The sequence below is a fragment of the Mustela putorius genome, unplaced genomic scaffold, assembly GCF_011764305.1.
Source record: "Mustela putorius furo isolate JIRA1106 unplaced genomic scaffold, ASM1176430v1.1 tig00003972_pilon_pilon_pilon, whole genome shotgun sequence".
Taxonomy (NCBI): domain Eukaryota; kingdom Metazoa; phylum Chordata; class Mammalia; order Carnivora; family Mustelidae; genus Mustela; species Mustela putorius.
In genome coordinates, this window is record NW_025422115.1 from 16,639,885 (window position 1) to 16,661,263 (window position 21,379).

At 39.8% G+C, this 21,379-nt stretch overlaps 2 protein-coding genes across 5 annotated transcripts in view; one reads left to right on the forward strand and one right to left on the reverse strand.

Annotated features, from left to right (window-relative positions):
* Window positions 1-8,863, reverse strand: part of PEAK1 (pseudopodium enriched atypical kinase 1) — a 309,411-nt gene extending 300,548 nt beyond the window's left edge. For all 4 annotated transcript variants that reach the window (XM_004758478.3, XM_004758477.3, XM_045070736.1 and 1 more), the window contains exon 1: window positions 8,563-8,863. The gene's annotated coding sequence lies outside the window, so the exon portion shown is untranslated. The remainder of the gene's footprint in view (window positions 1-8,562) is intronic.
* Window positions 8,864-9,228: 365 nt separating this feature from the next.
* HMG20A (high mobility group 20A) overlaps window positions 9,229-21,379 on the forward strand; it is a 78,862-nt gene continuing 66,711 nt past the window's right edge. The window contains exon 1 of the mRNA XM_004758475.3: window positions 9,229-9,548. The gene's annotated coding sequence lies outside the window, so the exon portion shown is untranslated. The remainder of the gene's footprint in view (window positions 9,549-21,379) is intronic.

A 21,379-nucleotide genomic window follows, 5' to 3' on the forward strand; every position in this document is an offset into this window, starting at 1 on the left:
GGGAATGTCAAAGATCATTTAAGAAGCAGTCAAAAAATAAGCATGTTCACAGAAGAAGGGAAGCCCACTGCTGCTTTATTTTACATGAAAACACTTTATCTTAAGCAGTCCTGAGTTGAATCCCACTGATTATGAAAAGATGGCAAAGGGCAAAAGTTAAAAAGTGAGTTGCAGGGGCGCCTGAGTGGCTCAGTGGGTTAAAGCCTCTGCCCTCGGCTTAGGTCATGATTCCAGGGTCCTGGGATCAAGCCCCACATCGGGCTGTCTGCTTAGCAGGGAGCCTGCTTCCTCCTCTCTCTCTCCCTGTCTTTCTGCCTCCTTGTGATCTCTCTCTGTCAAATAAATAAATAAAATCTTTAAAAAAAAAAAAAAAGTGAGTTGCAGCAGAAACCCTCCTAACCAGTTCATTGAGTGGCTTAATTGACAGCCAACGACCATAGGTACAATTACCAACCCAAAACTTTATAATGGCAGGGCACTAAGAGCAGAAGCCACCTAAGAAACCAAGGTCAACACATGGAGGAGCTTCTGCTTGTCAATAATTACTAGTTGTGGGCATGAAGCCCTGGCAAGTTCCCTGACTGACACAGGCTTGCGTTAATGTTGACCTGCAACACTTTCTGTTCCCTTCTTTGTCCATGTCCTCTAACTTCTCCAGAATGTCGTATCTGTACTATTATCCAGGACTTGCCTTCCACTGCTACTCTTTTTAAGTCTGTAATTTGTCTCATCCTAGATTGTAAGTTTATGGAGGAAGGAAGCAAGGTTAACCCCCAAAACAGCTCAATGCCTTGAAAATAACAATCATTTATTAATGATGGATATGGAATCCACCCTGTAACTATACCCCCATCCTTAACATTCTGCAGAACTACTCGTCCTCATCTCTCTGACTGTTTTGTTCCAGGGGTCAGTCCTTGAACCTCTTCTCTATCAACATTCACTCTTCAGGCATTGATCTCATCTATATGGACAACTCGCATGTATCCAACCTAGACCACTCTCCTCTGAACTCCACATTCATTTGTTCAGCTGCTGACTTGATAATCCTATTAGCATATCTATTAGACATCTCAAACACTTAGCCAGTCTGGGAAAGAATTCCTGAACTCTTCCCAGAAATCTGCTCTGCCCACAGTCTTCACATCTCCATCCTTCTGGTTCTCAAGCCAAAACCTTGGAGTCATCCTTGACCACTCTCTTTTCACATTCTATATCCAATCTATTAGCAAAGATAGTTGGATCCAAACATATCCAACTGGAGTCACATAAGTATAAATGCAGGCCTACTTTTATACACAGAAACAAACGCAGGTATGTGTGGATACATAGATTAGTATACATACGTATATTTCCTACCTCTCTGTCCACTGAATGTGCCCAGAAGCAGTGACATCAAGTAGCAACAAGCACACCTAGCATCCAGAGCTTGGCCTCAGAATACCATTCTCTGATAAAAGGAGCCACAGCTTCTTGAAAAAAAATGAGCCTAGGGCTACTGCAGGAAAAATACACAATGAGCCTAAAGCATCTAGTAGTACCAGAGAATAGAGACGTGTGCATGTATACACACAAACGAAAGGTGTATGGCATAGGACAGAGTCAACCTAAAAGAGATCCCAATGACAAAAGTTGGAAAATTTGGTCAATAAAATAAATAATGCTAGCACTGAACTATAACCCTAAGATTAAAATAAATATCCATGAACTGGCATTGATATAAATGATTAAGCACATAGACAGAAAAACAGACGAGAAAGAACAAGTCTTCCTTACAAAAGAATTCCAATTAATAAATACAGAAAAAATTAGCAAAATAAAGAGGTACTTTCAGAACACAATAGCAATAATTATTATCAGTATGATCTACTGATGAATGCTAAAATTAGTGAGCAGAAACAGGATACTGGCAAAGCCTCAAAAAATCCCCCCCCCCAATATTTACCAATTACTATAGTGGTTTTAATATATGTCAAAATTCACTGATTCTCCTCCTCCAGGAAGTAGGTGTTTAATTCTTCCCCTGCTTGAGTGTAGGCTGGACTTAGCAACCTGCTTCTACTGAAGAGAGTAAGGAAAGGGAAAAATAACTTTCCAGTGGAGAAATTTACCAGAAAACACCTTAACAGAGTGATCACCAGCGATAAGTCATGTTGGTATCATTTATCTCCTATAAGGTATCTCCTATAAGAAGGGTGTTTCACTGCTATGGTATTCTTCCCCCCAAAATCCCTAACCCCATTCTAATGAGAAAACATCAGACAAACCCAAACTGAGGAACATCCTACAAAATACCTAACTAGTATTCTTTAAAAGTATCAAGGTCATAAGAGATAAGACCAAGAAGAGATAAAGCAGAAAAAAGAAAAGACCAAGAAGAGATAAAGGAGACCTGAAAACTAAAAGCAATGTAATATCTTGGTATAAATAATGGAATGGAGAAAAGATACTAGTGGAAAAACTGGTAAAATACAAATAAAACCAGGAGTTCCACTGAAGTATTATACAAATGTTAATTTCTTACTTGAAAAATGTTATATAAGATGTTAACATAGGGGAAACACAGTGAAGGATATATGGTAGTGGTTCTTATTAGGAGCAGTTTTGCCCCATAAGGGACATTGGGCAATGTCTGGAAACATTTTTGTTTGTTAGAACTGCAGATATGGTACTTGCATCTAGTGGATAAAGGACAGGGATGCTGGATAACATCCTACTGTACAGGGAAAACCCCCACCACAAAGGATTGTCTATTACAAAATGCCAGTAATGGGAAGATTAAGAAACATAGCATAAGAATACTCTCGGTACTATCTGTGCAACTCTTTTGTAAATCTAACAGATCCAATTACTTCTCAATTCCCTGATCCAGGACTATCTCTCAACTGATTTTTTTTTAGGAGAGTCTCCTAACAGGTCTTCTTGATTTTACTCTGTGCCTCCTTAGACTACTTTCAACACAATGGCTCAGAGTGAAGTTTTTTAAAGCATAAATCCAATCATGTCACTCCTTTGCTCAAAACCCTGTAATAGTTTCCATTGCACAAAGTAAACATCCAAGTGCTTACAATGTGGCCTACAGGTTCTAGGAGATCTAGACCCAGTTATCTCTCTGACCTTACCACCTTCTCTGCTGTTCAGCCCAGTACAGGTACACTGGCCAAGCATGTCTCTGATTCAGGACCAATGTAAAATGTTGCTTCTACCTCGTATGCCCCTAACTTCTTTGAAGTTTTTGCTCACTTCTCCCCAAGTCCTTCCCAGACACCCTCTTTAAAAGTGCACAGACTCGGGGCGCCTGGGTGGCTCAGTGGGTTAAGCCGCTGCCTTCGGCTCGGGTCATGATCTCAGGGTCTTGGGATCGAGTCCCGTATCGGGCTCTCTGCTCAGTGGGGAGCCTGCTTCCCTCTCTCTCTCTCTCTCTGCCTGCCTCTCCATCTGCTTGTGATATCTCTAGGTCAAATAAATAAATAAAATCTTAAAAAAAAAAAAAGTGCACAGACTCTGTAGCATTCCTGTCCCGCTTGCTTGCTTGCTTGCTTGCTTGATTTTTCTCTACAGCACTTATCTATCACCTTCTAACATAACAATAACTCTCACTTATTTTGTTTAATGTCTGTCTTATTCTCCCTAGAATGTAAGATTCATGAGGGCAAGGATTTTGTGTTTGGTTTGCTACTGCAATCAGTACACCTAGAAACCATTTGTTAAATGAATGACACACCTCTGAAATCCTAAATTAAACATGCCAGTGTCTTTCAATGACTTCTCATCACTATGACATTTTCTGTCTTATCGCCTTAAGAATATGATTTGGGGGGTGCCTGGCTGGCTCAGTTGATGATCATTTGACACTTGATCTTGGGGTTGTGACTTCAAGCCCTACACTGGGCCTAGAGTTAACTTAAAAAAATGAAAACTCTTTTAAAAAGAAGAATATGATTTGGAGAAAAAAAATAAGCTTTGGATCATGGTTTCATCACTTGATAATGTATATCTCTGGACCGATTGGTTAACCTCTCTAATCCTGTTTCTTCATCTGATGGAGAATGGCAAAGGAAAAACTATAAGGTTAATAACACTTACACTGTAGAGTTAGTGTTAGAATTAGAAATAAGGTGGTAAAGTGTCTAGCATGTAGTAGATACTCCATAAATAAAAGCTAACATCATTGCTCCCTCCTCACTAGCTCTTCAGCATCACAGTGACACCTATCTAGCTTTCATGCCCTTCCTTTTCTCCTAACTGAATCATCCTTCCCAGGCTTCATGTTCCTGACCCAGCCTGGACTCCACAGTTCTTTGATTCAGTCACAATCTTCAATATCTTTTTTCAGTTCTCTATAGAAAACACTGTATTAGCCCTGAATTAGCTAAGCTTCTGTTGTTCACTATTAGCCCCCTAAATGCATTACAATGTAGCTAGCTGCACTAGCAAAGGTTACAAATGACATTTTAATCACCAGGTCTCAGAAATTTTCTTTAGTCCTTATCTTCTTTGGCCTTTTCATGGCAGGATACAGTGTTGACCACTCCTAGTCCTTGAAATACTCTCTCCTCCCTCAGCTTCTAAGACAAATCTCTCATAGTTTCCTTTTTTCATCTTTGGTCTGTCTGGTTCAGATGGTTGGCTTCTCTTCACTTGCCCCATACAGCAGCTCCCAAGAGAAATGTGAAATCATCCTAAATTTTCAACCTTACTGAACTCCAAAACCTGATTATTTACCCTGTATTGTTGATAATACACGATCTCTTATACATCCACCCTGCCCCTTTTTATCCCTCATCCTTTCTCACCAGGAATGGCCTCCTAACCTGACATGCTTCTAGTTTTGCCCTTCTCTAATCCAGCATTCCCTTCACTGTCAACAGGATAGGTCTAAGACACAAACCTGATTCCATCACAGCATTTTTCCTCCACTCAATCCTTACAGCCTTCAGGATAAAGTTAAAGCTCCTTAACTTGGCTGACATGGCATTCAGTGATTTGGCCTCTTGCCACTTCACTAGCCCCTGTGTGAAAACTGTGCTATCCACCTGTAGCTTCTGATTACTTGAAGGTGTATTGTCTAAATTAAGATGTGCTTTAAATTTAAAATACATATCAGACTCTGAAGACTTAGTATGAAAAAGGGAATGTCAATTATTTCAATACTTTCAAAATATTGATTATATGTTGAATGATAATATTTTAGCTATATCAGATTAAATAATATGCTATTAAAATGAATTTCAGGGGCACCTGGGTGGCTCAGTGGGTTAAGCCTCTGCCTTCAGCTCAGGTCATGATTCCGGGGTCCTGGGATTGGAGAGCCCCCTTCCCCCCTCTCTGTCTCTGCCTGCCTCTCTGCCTACTTGTGACCTCTGTCTGTCAAATAAATAAATAAAATCTTAAAAAAATGAATTTCACTTTTTTTAACTACTAGAAAATTCACACATGTATATGACATATTTGGGGCTCACATTATATTTTTATAGGACAGGGCTAGTCTAAAATGTTCTTTCCCATATATTGAGGTGACAGGGTTAAGGGAAGGGGGAGGCCAGATGGGTTAAGGAGCAAAATAAACTGTTCTTTTATCAAAATAAATAAATAAATAAAAATAAAACATCCTCTCCCTTTTTCTGCATGTAGTTAAGTCCTACTCTTGAAGATTAGCTCGGATAACCCACGAGGATGTATTTCAGGACTCCCCCTCCCAACTACCTCAAGTCTGAGTCAGCTACTCCCACCTACCCCACCCCAATTCTCAGACAGGTGGTGCTTCTACCCATAGGAATCTACTTACACCTGTGTCATAGATCACAGCATATTGTTAATTATCAGTTATCAACTATCTTCTCCTCCTCAACTGTACACTGCTTGCAAGAAGGAACATCATTCTACATTACACTCAGGGCCTACCAAGCCTACCACTTAAAAGGCAATCAAAACATTTGTCAAATAAATATGAACTATCTATTCCTGGCCTGAAAGTTCCTAGAGTTTCTAGTTCTACAAGGAAAACAAAACATTAGTGAAAGAATGTGCCTATAGACTTTCCAAGGAGCTCTAGTAATGAAAGGACTGTGATGGTGGTGAGGACTAGGAATTACAGAGAAAACAGCAATGAGAAAGCAAAGCTCATCACACACACCTGCCTCTTACAGTAAAACAGGGATTTGCAGCAGTGATATGGAACCCTGAACTCACTCTTGGCATGCCAGGGGCCACAGTCTGGTTCCTAAATTACTTAAACAACCCAACCAACAAAAGAGTATGATTTGGCAGGTTTCAACATAAACAGCTAGAGCCCAGCACCTGTTCCACTTAAACAGCACATCATTACAGTTAAAAACAACAACAAATCTCTCTCATGAAGCAAATGCTAATCTCATGATGCTTCACCATGGAGCAATTTAGAAGAGTTATTATATGAAATGTGCCAAAGCATGAATTTATGGCTGATGCTTATTTGGCAAATACGGTTGGCACGGTTAGATGTTGCAAAACATGTATGCAAATAAGCAAATAAAAGTTTTTAAGCTCTCAGACTTAAATATTTACATTACCATAAATGTACAAAGATAAATGTTTATATGAGTACACATATAATGCATTCCAGGAACACATTTTTTAATGTGATTGTCAGAAACAGTTATGAAGTGGCATTATTTCTTTATGGGCCTCAGGGCAGACTCTTAAAAATGAATTCTGACAGAATGTTAATGGGGTACAAACATTAGCAAGGAAGTTTCTCTGTACTGGGTAAAAGGAATACTCATAATACCATAACAGTTCAAAGCAATCTTATCTTTTCCTTTCGCCAAAATATTTTCTTCCCATCCTGGAACCCAGCCAAACATAAATATCAGCCCCTAAAAGGGAGATAAAGGATAGAAAGGAGGACCACACATCACAAAGCCTCAAAGAAAATAATTTGACATTTTTTTCCCCACATAATATGATCAAGTTAGAGTCTCCAAAATAAAGACATGATAAAATACTTCCCCCTCTGACAGCTATGGAAAGATGTTTGTTTTTTCACATAGTTTTTGAGTTGGTCATAGCCAAAACTCACTAGGAATGGTATGAATTCTGCTTCCATTGTTAACTATTAATCTCTGGGCCAAAGCTATAACTCCCATCTTCAATGCCACAAAAATGTACCATACCTGCCATTATAGCTTACTAAAAGAGTCACAGAAGAGAAGTGACAGGCACTTCAGAAAGTAATTAAGGTAGTCAGTGAATTGAGCTATCTGGAAAAGCTCCGAGATTACAGGAGAGGCCATCATGCAGCAACTATCCAAGACTTCTCATGGAAAGTTTTACCCCTGTGCATAATTCACGTTTTTCACTTTCACACTATAGAGAGCAATATGGGTTCTCCCACTACACACATTCCTACATTATTTCATTTATCAGGATAAAAAGACGCTGTGGTTGAACAAAAAATCAGTACCCAAAACAGGCCCCAAAACAGAATCCTGGTGGCAAACACGATTCAGGTGAAAAGCTGTTGACATACATCATCCAATGACCTAAAAATAGCCTTTTATGTAAGTCTCCAAATACTTAATTCAACGCTTAATCTTACCACATTTAACAGAGTCAGAAGAAAAATGTATTAGGTTTTCTACAGCAAAGCCAATAAAGATGAAATCATAGTTTTCTTTTAACTCGTCACTATCCCCTCAACGCCAGCCTTCTAATAACTCCAATCCACAGCTCTCAAATTCCTAAACTTGGATCTTGGGGGGGGGGAGTGGGACGGATGGCGAAAAAGTACCATTTAAAGGTGGGAAATCTCCTTCCTGTTGCTCTCAGCAGTCTTTAACATTGTCAAAGGTCGAAAAACGAAATCAAATTCTCAGACCGATGGTGCAGAGACAGCGAGGGGGAGGGATGGGGGTTCAGACTGCTAGTCCTCAACGCGGAAGGTAAGAAAAGTAGCAAGAACGGATGAGTCAAAGGGCAAAGGAGAAATAAACTGACCAACCGAACCACTGAAAATTCCCAAACAACCCAGCAAACCCGCACTTTAGGGGCCTCACAAACCGCAGGGCCAAGGGAGTGGGCAAAGAGCCCCCGGGTTTCGTCCCGGCGCGGCCGGCGAGCCTGCGCCGGATCCGCCCGGGTTTGGAGCAGGATGACCGTGTAGACTTAGCAAAGAGAGAGAGAAGCCCTTCCTGCCCCAGTCTCCCCGCATCCAGCTCTTTACAGGCTTCACTTTCCCCAGCAGCCTCCCAGCCGCGCCCGGGGGCGTCCCTCTTCTCCAGGTCCCAACTTTCCCTCCTCTGGGGGGCGCCGAGCTACCGGGGCCGCCGCCGCCGGCGCGGTAGGGGGCGGGGGCGGCGGCGGCGAGCCCCGGGAGCGGCGGGGCTCGGGGGTGGCCGCAGAGCCCGCGCCAGGCGGGACACACCGGCCGCCTGGGCCCCCGCGGCGGCGCCACTCGACCCCGAGCCGCCCCGCCCGGATTCCCCCGGGTCAGCGCCCTCACCCCAGGACGACCGTGGTCCCCCAAATCGGCGCCGGAGGAGAAGGGAACCAAGGGAACGCGGGGAGCCCTGCCCCCGTTACCTGAAAGGCGCACATGCCGCTGTGGTGACCACCATCGCCGGCCGTCCCGTCCCCTTCCTGGTGACCGCTGCCGCCTCCACCGAGCAACTGACACTGACTAACAAGTAACTAACTACTCGCCGCCGCCGAGTCTGCCGCGCGCTCCCGGCCGCCCGCCGCCCGCCCAGCCCACCAGCCTGCCAGCCTCCTCCCAGCCCAGCGCGCCACCCCTCTGCGCGCACACTCGCCGCCGCGCTCCCTAGGGGAGAGCACGCGCGCGCGCACGAGCCCTCGGCCGTCGGCCCCTCTCACCAGCCTCACTTCGGCCCCGCGGGAGGAGTCACCGTGACGCCCCTCCTCTCGCGTTCCTACCTCCAGAGGATGAGCCTATGAGGGCACCTGACTGGTGACGGGGGCGTGGCCAAAGGAAGAGGGCAGGACAAGCAGGACCTTGGTCCAAAGTGAAGGGAAATTTTGGTTCCATTAAGTTCCAGAGGAAAAGGGCAACAGAGTATTGGCCCTTTTGGTGCCGAAGTCCCTTGATCAGTCTGCCCTCGAATACAAAACATGTGTTTCCAAGGATTCCAGTATATAGCAGTTACCGATTCCTTTCTGCAGGCCTTAGCAGTTTAAAAAACTACATCTCCCAGAAACCTCCGCGAAAGTAAGACTCACCTTGCGTAATCACGTAGTCCTTCGCCGCATTTGAACAAAATAATCCCTTCGTTTTTCTGAAGGTGTGGGGAATAATATTCCACTTTTCTCCCCACCGGAACAATTTTAAATGTTACTGCGCTAAGAAAAGTTACCTATGAGAAGATGGTTAAGCGACTAGGTAAAGGGAAAGAAAATATGTCAAAATAAAGTGCTGCGGATGAATTTTTTTCCATGCTGTGAGGCGACGGAGTGAGAAGAGTGAAGGCGATTGAGAGGGGCTCAGGGAATTGTCCTCTGTGCAAGGGACTTTCTATAGGCCCCAGGCCCCTGCCTGCCCCTATCGTCAGCAGGTCAGTAAGCACGGCGAGCTTCGGGGTGGCCACAGTGGAGGTGCCCTTCACCCCCTTGAGGATCATCTCTCTTTTGCTGTTGTTACTGGTTTGTCTCGGTTTGAGGCCGACTGAATGGGGGCGCTTCACTTCCGGTTGGGGGAAGGGAGGAAGGCAGTCCAAGGGGAGGGGGAAGACAGAACTCATTTCCTGTGGGGGTAGGGTGATGGTTTGGGGGTTCCGACCCACTTCAGTGCCGGCGAAGGCTTGAAAAGGTGGTACTTGGTGCCATTTGCATAGATGGTCTCTTAAAGTTTTAGGATTTTGTCTTATGTGAAAAGTTAGGTTATTCCACAAAGTTGTGCTAATCACTAGCCTCCAGCCAGAATTTTTGAGTTTCATTTCCACGTGTAAGATGGAAAATTTCCCCCCTCCAGTTGTTTAATGCATTCATCACAGTATTCGAAGACCCTCGTTAAAACTACTGCGCTCTACAAGACATACTTTATTGTTTAATAATTAATGGATTCTCTACCTCTGCTTCCCTACTCAAGTCCAACCTTATTTGAGTGAGGTATAGTGGTGTGTTCTGTCTAGGCGTGCCACCCGAACTCTGTAGGTGCTCTTTTAAGGAGGTCGTTTATTATAGGACTCAGTGTTTTGAGGCATTTTCACCTTATAAGAGTGGAAGTATCGTACTGAAGTACTAAAATACTTGGTATTACCTTAACTGGTATGATTAGGGTCTTAAATTCCTAGACCTGTTGATTTGAGGCTACAGCTTTTGCCCTGTATCTGAAAACAACTTCCCCTAACCTTAAAAATTCTTACATGTAACTTTCATGTAGCACTTGTGAGAGTTGTGCGCTGGTATATTTTTCCCCTTGGTAATTTAATTACTTTCAGCACTGATTAAAAACTGGTATCTGCTGTTGTGTTTTCAAACCATGGTGCAAGAGTCATGATACTAAGCTAGATTTTAAGCATGCAGGACATTTGGCTCACAGAGGACAAAAGGTGAATAAGACAGAACTTTTTATTTTTCCTATGTTCTCAATGCTTTATAAGAAACGATATGTAAAGTGGTAATAAATACTCAACAATTTAGATTTCTTGGCTTCTCTATTCAAGTATCACTGTGTGGGTGTGGGTGTGTGGGTGTGGGTGTGTGTGTACTGAAGGAATCAATCTGGAGCCTATGAGATCGCAACTTCAGTGATTTTAGAATACCAAGTGAACTGTAATGTCTTTAAAGGATTTTTAAAAGAATAAGGCCTGTGTATTTTTTCCTTTGGGATTTGTTACCTACTCTATCCTCAGAATTTGCAGTTGTTTTAATTCTAGTTCTTTTTTTTTTTTTTAAGATTTTATTTGTTTATTTGACAGAGAGAGATTACAAGTAGGCAGAGAGGCAGGCAGAGAGAGAGAGGGAAGCAGGCTCCCCACTGAGCAGAGAGACTGATGCAGGGCTTTATCCCAGGACACTGAGATCATGACCTGAGCCGAAGGCAGAGGCTTAACCCACTGAGCCACCCAGGCACGCTAATTCTAGTTCTGTTCTTTTTTTTTTTCTTTTAAAGATTTTATTTATTTATTTATTTATTTGACAGAAATCACAAGTAGATGCAGAGACAGGCGAAGAGAGCTAATTCTAGTTCTTTTAAAAAGTTATTTCACTTAGAGTTTATTACAAAATGTTTTAAACCAAATACTACAATAAGGAAAAAATATATGTTTTAGCCTTCTGTAACATTAAAAAAAAAAAAAACTAAGATTCTAAAATCAGTGAGTTACCTTTTGAAAGACTACAAAATTTCTGCAGTAACTGAAAAAGCAAGACCTGATAATGTCTATGTTATGATTAATTGAAGGTTCAGGACATGTAGACTGCTGCAAGCAAGTTTTAATTGATTAGAAAGAAAATGCTCACTATCTTTCATATTAATGTAATACAGAAGAAAATAAGATATGATCACCCTGACAAATTAAACTATAGTATTAGGAATTATTGAAGTAAGCAAATATTGTGGAACTAAATGAAAAAGATAGAGAGAATTTAGTTCAAATATTGATTGAGATACATAGTACTGCCTTTAGGAAACGGGAGATCAAAGGAGTTTTTTTTCTATTGGGTCTTTATGATATTCTGAGGAAGAATTGCAGTATAACAGAAATAAGAAAAATTGCTGCAGCTGAAAGACTTGAGCAACTTAAAGAACTGTCTGTTCTGAAGAAAGTAATATATACAGCACATATCTGAAAGAAGACATTTTGTGATAAGTGGTAGTTATTCATTGGTTCCATCAAAGAAGAAATATTAGAAAAGCTTGTGAAAAACAGAGGGAAAAGTCTATGAAACCTGCTTTTATTCTTTTTAAATCTTTAAAAGTGTCTCTTTAGGAAGGATTGCTATCTTCCAAAGACTTTCTTTTTCCTTCTGTGCTCTTTGTTGCAGCTTTTTTTTGTATGTTTTAATAGAAACATAGTATCAAAATTAGAAAAATAAAGACTTACAGAAGTGTACTCTGCTACTTCTTTGAGTTAATGATTTTGAGATTTTCATTCCATTGCTTGCCATCTATAAGAAAGAAATTGTTGGTACATTTAGGGTACTCAGATTAGATAGCCATTTTTCTTTTCCAAAAACAGCCCCTGGATATATTGCTCACAAAAGTTTAAAACATTAAAATAACAGGTCAAAATTTTGGATTCCATTTCATTGAATCTCATTATCCACAGAGTCCTAGGTGTTGTATAAAGTGCAAAAAGTGTCTTTTAATTTCTTTTGTCCACCTTTCATTGTAAAATCATGCTGATGTTTTACAACTATTGCTTTTTTTGTATATTTGTTTTGGTAGTTTGTTTTTACCCTGGGGTTGAGTGTTAAAGAGAGTACCCTAACAACTTCATTTTTAAGCTTACTACTCTGCTATCTTTATCTCTATTTCTTTTTTTTCTTTTAATATTTTATTTATTTATTTGACACAGAGAGATCACAAGTAGGCAGAGAGGCAGGCAGAGAGAGAGAGGCAGAAGCAGGCTCCCTGCCAAGCAGAGAGCCCAACGCAGGACTCCATCCCAGGACCCTGAGATCATGACCTGAGCCGAAGGCAGAGGCTTAATCCACTGAGCCACCCAGGCACCCCATCTCTATTTCAGGAGTATTCTAATGAGAATACCCCTTACATGACTTTACATTATTATGTTAGCAGAAGTTTGTTGAATGCTCACTGTGAGATGGACCCTGTTCTAGGGACTTGTGATGTATCAGTGAGTAATAACCAGTGACAAATAACCAAATATCAGTGACAAATAACCCTATTCTCATGGAATTTACTCTCTTAGTGTCCAAATGAAAAGTAGACTCTTACTCCCTTGGTATGCCTAAATAAGATCTGTCATATAATCATTGTTCATACTGGATTGAGAAGCAGCCCTAAACTTCATCTCTCTTTATCTTGATCTCTAAACCGTTCTAAAACCAGTTTTGAATATTTCAGCCTGATTTTTCTCTAAACCATTAAATCCCCTCTGTTAAATATTTAGTCCTTTTCATCGATGCATGCATCATAAACTTACCATTCTGGCCTCATTTATATAGCAAAAGCAAATAAAAGTGATCAGTAGGGAAAATAGAGGACCAGTGAGGCCTGGTTTCAAAACTGATGTCCACCTTTTACTATCTGAGCTTACTATCTTGGTTACCTTGAGCAATTTATTTAACCTCTCTGAGCTTCAGTTGCCATAAACCTAAATACGGTTGTTTGGTCAATCGAAAATATTCTGAGTAAATCACCTGGCACAATGCCTGGTGGTAGGAGCTTAATGAATGCAATTATTTTATTCCCAGTCTTGCTTCTGCTCTTTTGGCCATTAAGATTTGCCTACAAGTGTGTTTTAAGCCTTAGATGTCCCCAAAAGTATGTAGATGCAGTGCCAGGATTATTGAAATTATACCTTCTCCCATCAACGTGCTTGGCTATTAAGATTTTATTTTTTATCCCTTGTTGGAAGGAGAGATCTCTAATATCTATGACCACTTTAGAAAATATATATGATAGAAAAGTTTCAAGAAAAGATTAAGGAGTACACCAAAGTAATTTGAATTGTTAAAGACTTTGAAATGATTTTTCTAAACCTATTTAAATACTAAGCCCAACATTCAAGAGCCTTCACTCATTACCTGTCTACACATTCCTAACTGAAAAAATTTCTGTACTATACCCAGCCTTTCAATATTTGTTCTTGCTATCCTCTGCCTTAAAAATGTTCTCTTTTCCTAGGACTCCCTATCAAAATGCCATCATCTTGGAGGCACCTTCAACTTCAGGATGTATTTTTTGATGTCAGTCCTTCTCACTCCACTCTTTCAAGCTTGTATGCTCTGACCATTGACTCTCCAGAGCCTTTTGTACTTGCCTTATGGCATTTAGCATCCAGAGTTGCTGGAGCTGTTTGCTTTTTGTCGTTGTTATTTCTGTATATAGAGCTTATGTACCGCCATAAAAGGCTGCAGAGCATATCTTATTCCTGTGTCTGCTGAAATACCTGAAACAATGCTATTCATATCGTAAGTATTCAGTGCTTATTTGTGGAGTTGGGGTATGATGGAACGTACTAACTTTTGTGCAGTTTGTACCCGACATTAAGCACAGTGACCAATGTACAACTCAGATGTCTGCCAAATGAAGGAATGAATGAGTCCTCATTTTCACATTTGTGAGCATCTCAGGGTGTCATTGTATCAGTAAGCATATATTTTAAAACTACTGTATGATCAAAACTATGAGAGTTGATCCCTGTCCTCAATTTAATTGGAAAAAAGTAAGTTGCAGTTAACGTGTAGGCTCGGAAGACTTCAGGTGTTTGAGTGAAGGTGGGATGGAGAGGTCATTATAGAGTTGTTTGCATTGTGAAAGATAGCCCAAGCTATCTAAACCCAGAATATTTAGATCTATATTTAGATATCTATATTTATATTTGATAACTATATTTAGATATCAAGAGGTACTTAACTTGTATTTCCACTCATATTTTGCATACACAAGAAATTGAAAATACAGGGATGCCTGGGTAGTTGGTTAAGCATCTGCCTTCTGCTCAGATCACGATCCCAGGGTCCTGGGATCAAGCCCCACATTGGGCTCCCCACTCAGCGAGGAGCCTCCTTCTCCCTCTGCCTCCTGCTTCCACTACTTGTACTCTCTCTCTTTCCATCAAATAAATAAACTTAAATATATATCTTTTTCACACAAAAACTCTTATGCAGGTGTTCATAACAGCATTACTCATAAGTCAAAAAATAAAAACAAATTCAAATGTTCATCAGTTGATGAATGAATAAACAAAGTGTAGTATAGCCATGCAAAGAAATATTATTCATCAATAAAAAAGAATGAAGTAGTGATACATACTATAGTATGGATGAACCTCAAAATACTACACTCAAATGAAAGAAGCTAGACACAGAAAGCCACATTATGTATGATTCCATTTATATGAGATGTCCATAGAGATAGAAAGTATATTAGAGGTTGACAGGGATGGGAGATGGGAGATGGGGAGTGACTGCTAATCTTCTGGGGGTAACAAAAATGTTCTGGAATTAGATAATGGTGACGGTTGTACAATCTTGATGCTAAAATACCCTGTATACTAACATACTAAAAAACACTGAAATTGTACACTAAAGAAGTACGTGAGTTATATCTTTAAAAAAGGAGATACTTAGACTTGAAGAATTTGTATTTTGGATGGAACTAGAAGAAAGCAAGAGTATGGAAGCAAGGAGGTGGTAATAGAGGGAACTATAAGTGGCTAGGTACAAGACTAGAGATATGGGGAGGATCTGGTGAGGATGGGTATGAAGGTTTCTGGCTATCTTTTGTCTTAATGAAGCAGGCAGTAAGCAGTTGGTTAGACTAGAAAGGCATCCTAGGATTTTGAAGGAAACGTCAGACTTTTGATTTGGTCAAGGATGTGGTGTAACTTGATTTGCTTGTGAAGGTAAACTGAATTTAGAGGGTGAAAGTATCAAAAGGTAAGGAGGTCCGATAGCAATCAACAATGAAGTTAATGAAGAAGGTTAGAGAACAGAGAATAGATAAAGACAAGAATTTGATCCTAAAACTATCCTGCAATGGTGAAAATAGAAAATTTTTTAAATGAGAAGGAACCAAGGGCAGTCATCTGAAGAGGTCAATGCAAATAAAGGTATTCATTTGAAGAAACATGTGAGTACCTTTCGTTTGCCAGCTATTATCCTTATTTGAATTAATGTCTTAGGGTAAAGCCTTATGAGTGGTATTATTGGTTCTAAGAGTATGAGCATTTTATAGTTCTCAATACAATACTATGTTATTTCTCTGAAAGGTTGTACTAATTTTTGATGCCACCAGCAATGTAAGTGTGTTGTTTCCCCCATAATTTCACCAGCAAGTTTTTGGCTAATCGAATAGATAGAAATTATTCTTCATTTTGGCTGTTGCTGTTAATATACCATTTTCTATACCTTGGAATTGGCATCAATTGGAGCATGAAAGATTCAAAGCCTTTATATTTGCTCCCCCATCTAGAATGGATTCTTTAAAAGATAATGGATTTTTAGGACCCTAGAAATAAACCAGCCTCCAATTTGAATTAGCTTAAAAACTACTTTATTCAATGGCACTCTCCTTATTTTCTAAATTACACTCACATTCAAACCACAGTTAGCCGTAATTCCAAATACTGTTTGACTAACTTAATTCTAAAAGTAGGTGTTGTCGGTATTCACTAACTTCATTTTACATATGAAAAAATTGAAACTTAGAGAGCTTAAGGTCACTGCCCAAAATCTCTTAAGCAGTAAGTGATAGAAACAGGATTCAAATGTCTCTTGGGCAAGTTATCATTCTCATACTCTATGATCCTTCAGTATCACTACTAAAATTTTCTAGGGGCTTACAGAAACTGGAAGAAAAATCTGAAATGGAACTTGGATAGTCAGGCCCTTACCTGTACACTTAATGGATCAGTTGGCAGACAAGTTTTTTTTGTTGTTTCTTTTTTGTTTTTTTTTTTAAGATTTTTTTTTTTAAGATTTTATTTATTTATTTGACAGAGAGAAATCACAAGTAGACAGAGAGGCAGGCAGAGAAAGAGGGAAGCAGACTCCCTGCTGAGCAGAGAGCCCGATGCGGGACTCAATCCCAGGACCCTGAGATCATGACCTGAGCCGAAGGCAGCGGCTTAACCCACTGAGCCACCCAGGCGCCCCTTTTTTAAAGATTTTATTTATTTATCTGACAGAGAGAGATCACAAGTAGGCAGAGAGGCAGGCAGAGAGAGAGAGAGAGAGAGAGAGAGAGGAGGAAGCAGGCTCCCTGCTGAGCAGAGAGCCCGATGCGGGACTCGATCCCAGGACCCTGAGATCGTGACCTGAGCCGAAGGCAGCGGCTTAACCCACTGAGCCACCCAGGCGCCCCAGACAAGTTTTTTATTTGCTTCATTTTTTCCCTTGAGGAGGCTACAGTGCAAAGACAAAGAAAAGAGGGTTTCTCTTTATGCCCACATTTTCAGTGCTCTTTCTGTTTCTCCCTAATGTGCAGTTACATACTGTCCCCAAAATTTACAGTGGGAGCAAAGAGAAAGAGAAAAAAAGGAAAGCGGTGGTAGAAAAGCAATTGCCTTTGCGTATATACATTGAGATTCATCTGATAGTAGGAACAGACAAATGGCCCTAAGATTGTCCCACAAAGTAGCTTTTAAAATAATAACTTCAAATCTCTCCTGGTAACAAGGTTAGTAAGAGATTCAAATAAAAAAAGATATTCAAATCATGGTAGGCATTAACAAAAGAAGAGATGCTTTCACTTTCATTCAAGTATAGTATGCTCACTAAGCATATTTAAGATTAGGAATATTAAACAAGAGATGTCATGTTCCAATACTGGTTTTTAGTCAGATAAAATATAATCCCAATATATAGGTAAGGCAGTTAAGGCCCAAAATTAGGCAACAAGCAGATGACACTGGGGATGCTAGAACATAGGCCTCCTGCTTCCCAGTACATTTTACTAAATTAACTGAACTAAAAGAAAATAATAATGTATGGTTATTTTGTAATTTATATGTATAATTTTTTACAATTTAATATGTTATCCTCAAGAGAGATCATTTCTCTGTGTATCTTCAAACAACAATAATAGAGATCAACACACCAGATTACTAAATGTTAGAATGTTAGGTTAGAATAAGTGATACTGAAGATTAAGTTAAATAATCTATCTGTAAGTTATACCTAAGTAATATTTCTCTGTATACAACATTGCATTGATGAGGGTGGGAAAAACACATCTTTTGAAAACTTACTGTAGAAACATTATTCATAAAAGATTATGATATACATGTATATGTATTTGTATTGAAGCATTTGAATTTTCAACACAGCCCAGTTCTCTTTCCATTCCTACTCCTTCAGATGAAACTAATGCCCCTCCTTAGCAAGAATTAGTATCCAGATACTCTACTTTTTTTTTTCTTAGCCTCAGAATGTATCTCTTTCTCCTCTTTCCCATCTCCACATTTCTCTCATTCCTGTACTCCATAGCTTTAATTCCTATTCTTCTGACACAAACCTTTCATTTTTGTTGCTGATGGTATCACAAGTACTACAACTCTTTGGGGGGAACAACATAACAATATAGCTGTTATATCAGCAATAGTAAAGTGCTCACAGTCTTGAGCCAGTAATTGACTGATAGGATTTTATTCTGAGAAAATACTTCAAATGAAGAAAGTAGTTAAAGGCACAAAATGTTAATAGTACTGATATCTATATTGTCTAAAAAAATGGAAACTTTCTAAATATCTAACAATAAAATAATGGTTAAGCAAATTATGACCTCCCCATTCAGTAGGCTATTAGACATTTTTCATAAAAATGTCTTTTAAAATACATAGATGTTTTAAGAATGTTTTTCAGAAATGAAAAGGAAAAAATAAATAGGAGAGGAAAACTGATGTGATTAGTGTATATTTCTGAAGCATTTGTATTTCCTGTATAATAACAACTGACATATATTGAGCATTTGACTGGTATCAGACATGATACAAAAGCAGTATTATAGAAGTAGTGTTGAGTAGTTAGTAGGGAAAGTGCTCTGGACTCAAATCTTAGCTCCATCACCTACTACTGTGTGACCTTGGAAAGGAAATGGGAGAGAATAACCATATCTCCATTAAATTATTAAATCCACATAAAGTGCCTGTCACATACATAGCAAGCCCTCATTAAGTGTTTTTGTTACTAGATGTTTTACAAAAATATTTCTTTTAATCTTCACATCCTTATAACTTTATAAGATAGTATTCATCTTACATAAAAGAAAGTTGAAACTCAGAATATTTAAAAATGTTGGTTAAGTAATTTGCCAAAGTCACACAGCTAATAAGCAGTCGAGTTTTGAATGAGAACCCTGCTATGACTTCCACTTCGGGCTGTGAAGGACTAGGTTGCTGCAGACTGATGCTTTTGCTGCGAACAACATGAAAAGGCAGATATCGTACCAAAAAAAAAAAAAGAAGAAAAGAAAAGGAAAGAATGGTGGCATCAGAGACCTACTGGGGTAGCCAAGACTTAAGAAACCAAAATTATGGAGTCCAGGCAACTTCAAAAAAGTGTGCTTATGCTCTATCCTTCTCTTTTCCCTTCTAGAAATTTGCTTAATTCATGGTACAAGAGAAGAAATTATGAAACCTAACAGGATTTCTGCTAGAAGCAGAGGAGCCAGTTTAGGGCTCGTACACAAATATTGGAATTTAGAGATCCCCCCAGGTGGCTGGGACAGAGGAGCCAAAATCCTCAGAGAAAAGGTTAGGCGCCAAGAAATGATTTTTTAAATTTATTTTTCCCTTAGGGTATTTGTTTGCTACACAGAGTCAAAGGCTAAGAAGCTAAGCAGAAAACCCCTGAAAAACAGAGTGAAATTTTTGTCTCTCTCATGATGCTAAGAAGCAAAAGTTAAAATTCTGGTCCCTCCAAGGAGGAAAGGACCTATAAACATCCCAGACACAGACAGTGACTAATATGTTTAAAGAAATATATGCTAAAATGGAAAATGTCACTAGAGAATTAGAATTTATTTTTAAAAATCATTTGGAAGTTCTAGAAACCAAAAAATACAGTGACTGAAACAAAAACCTTTACTAGGATTTAACAGAACTTGAAGAGGTGAATTGAAAGATAGACCCTTAGAAAATATCAGACTAATGGGCGTCTGGGTGGCTCAGTGGATTAAGCCTCTGCCTTCGGCCCAGGTCATGATCTCAGGGTCCTGGGACCAAGCCCCGCATCCAGCTCTCTGCTCAGCAGGGAGCCTGCTTCCCCCTCTCTCTCTGCCTGCCTCTCTGCCTACTTGTGATCTCTCTCTCTGTCAATAAATAAATAAAATCTTAAAAAAAAAGAAAATATCAGACTGAAGCAAGAAAAGAAAAAGTATGAAAATATAATAAAAAGTGTAAGAGAATGTGGAAGGCTTAATAATGGCCCCTGAAAGATGTCCATATCCTAATCCCAGAACCTGTGCATTTGCTACCCTACATAGCAAAAAAGAACTTTGCAGATTTGACTAAATTAGGAATCTTGAGTATGATTATCCTGGATTATTCAGATGTGTCCTATGTAATCAGAAGTGTCTTAAGTGAGAGGCAAAAGGATCAGATATACAGAAGATACACAGAAACAGGTCAGAGAAAAGAGAAGATGCTGCATTCTTGGCTTTGAAGATGAGAAAGGGGCCACAAACCAGGGAATGGAGGCAGCACCTAGAAACTGGAAAAGGCAAGGAAATGGATTATCCCCTAGAGCCTCCAGATGAATCCAGCCCTTTGGAACAATTTTTTGACTTCTAATATCCAGACTATAAGAAAATAAATTTGTATAACTCTAAGCCAATAGTTTTATGGTAGTTTGTTATAGCAGCAATATGAGAATATTCAGAAATATGATGAAAAGGTCTAATACACTTGTTATTGGAGTCCCAGAAAAGGGGAGAGAAAATTAGGAGAAGTGATGTTTGAAAAGATAATGTGTTATGACTAATTGTTAAATTAACCTTTGGTAAGTAGAGCTCTGGCGTGTCAAGTGGTGAAGCACAGGTCAACAAAAGATCATAAGGGACTTGAAACAGAAAAATTTAGTTCTCACAGGTCCTAGAGGAAGTGCATGGTACGCCTTGAGGAACCACACAGGAAGATCAAGGCAGGGGTGCTGATACAGAGAGTGACAGGCCTGGGGCATATGCCTTCATGAGATTCCATGGCTGAAGTGCTTTGAAGTTCCCAGGCTAAGGCTTGACTGGTCAATTGAAACCAAAAGAACAGAATTTGGTGAGCTCCAAGGGGATCTTACATGGGGAACCCACAAAGGAGAGGCCCTGGGCAGTAGAGGAGACTGTTATCATAAGGGCTGTTGGGTAAATCACATCAGGAACTTAATTATATTAAATTATATTAAATTTATGTATGACTCTGCAGGCTGTTGGCTAAGGCATGTGCTTTCCTCAGGGGCAAATGTCAGTTTCATGCCCTCCAACCCCCCAGGCTGCTTGGCCAAACAAAATGGACATCAGTGCAGCAATACCATGAAGTACCTTGGCTAAACTTTTGACTGAGAATTTTCCAAAACTGAGGAAAGACATCAACACATGGATTTCAAAAGTAGAATAAACCCCAAGCAGAATAAATACAGGGTGGGGGGAAGAAAAAGAATAAATACAAGGAGTACCAAACTTGGGCACTTTGTAGTAAAACTGCTGAAAGTAGCCAGAGAATTAAGACCCTTCATATTGAAAGGAACGGTGATAAGACAC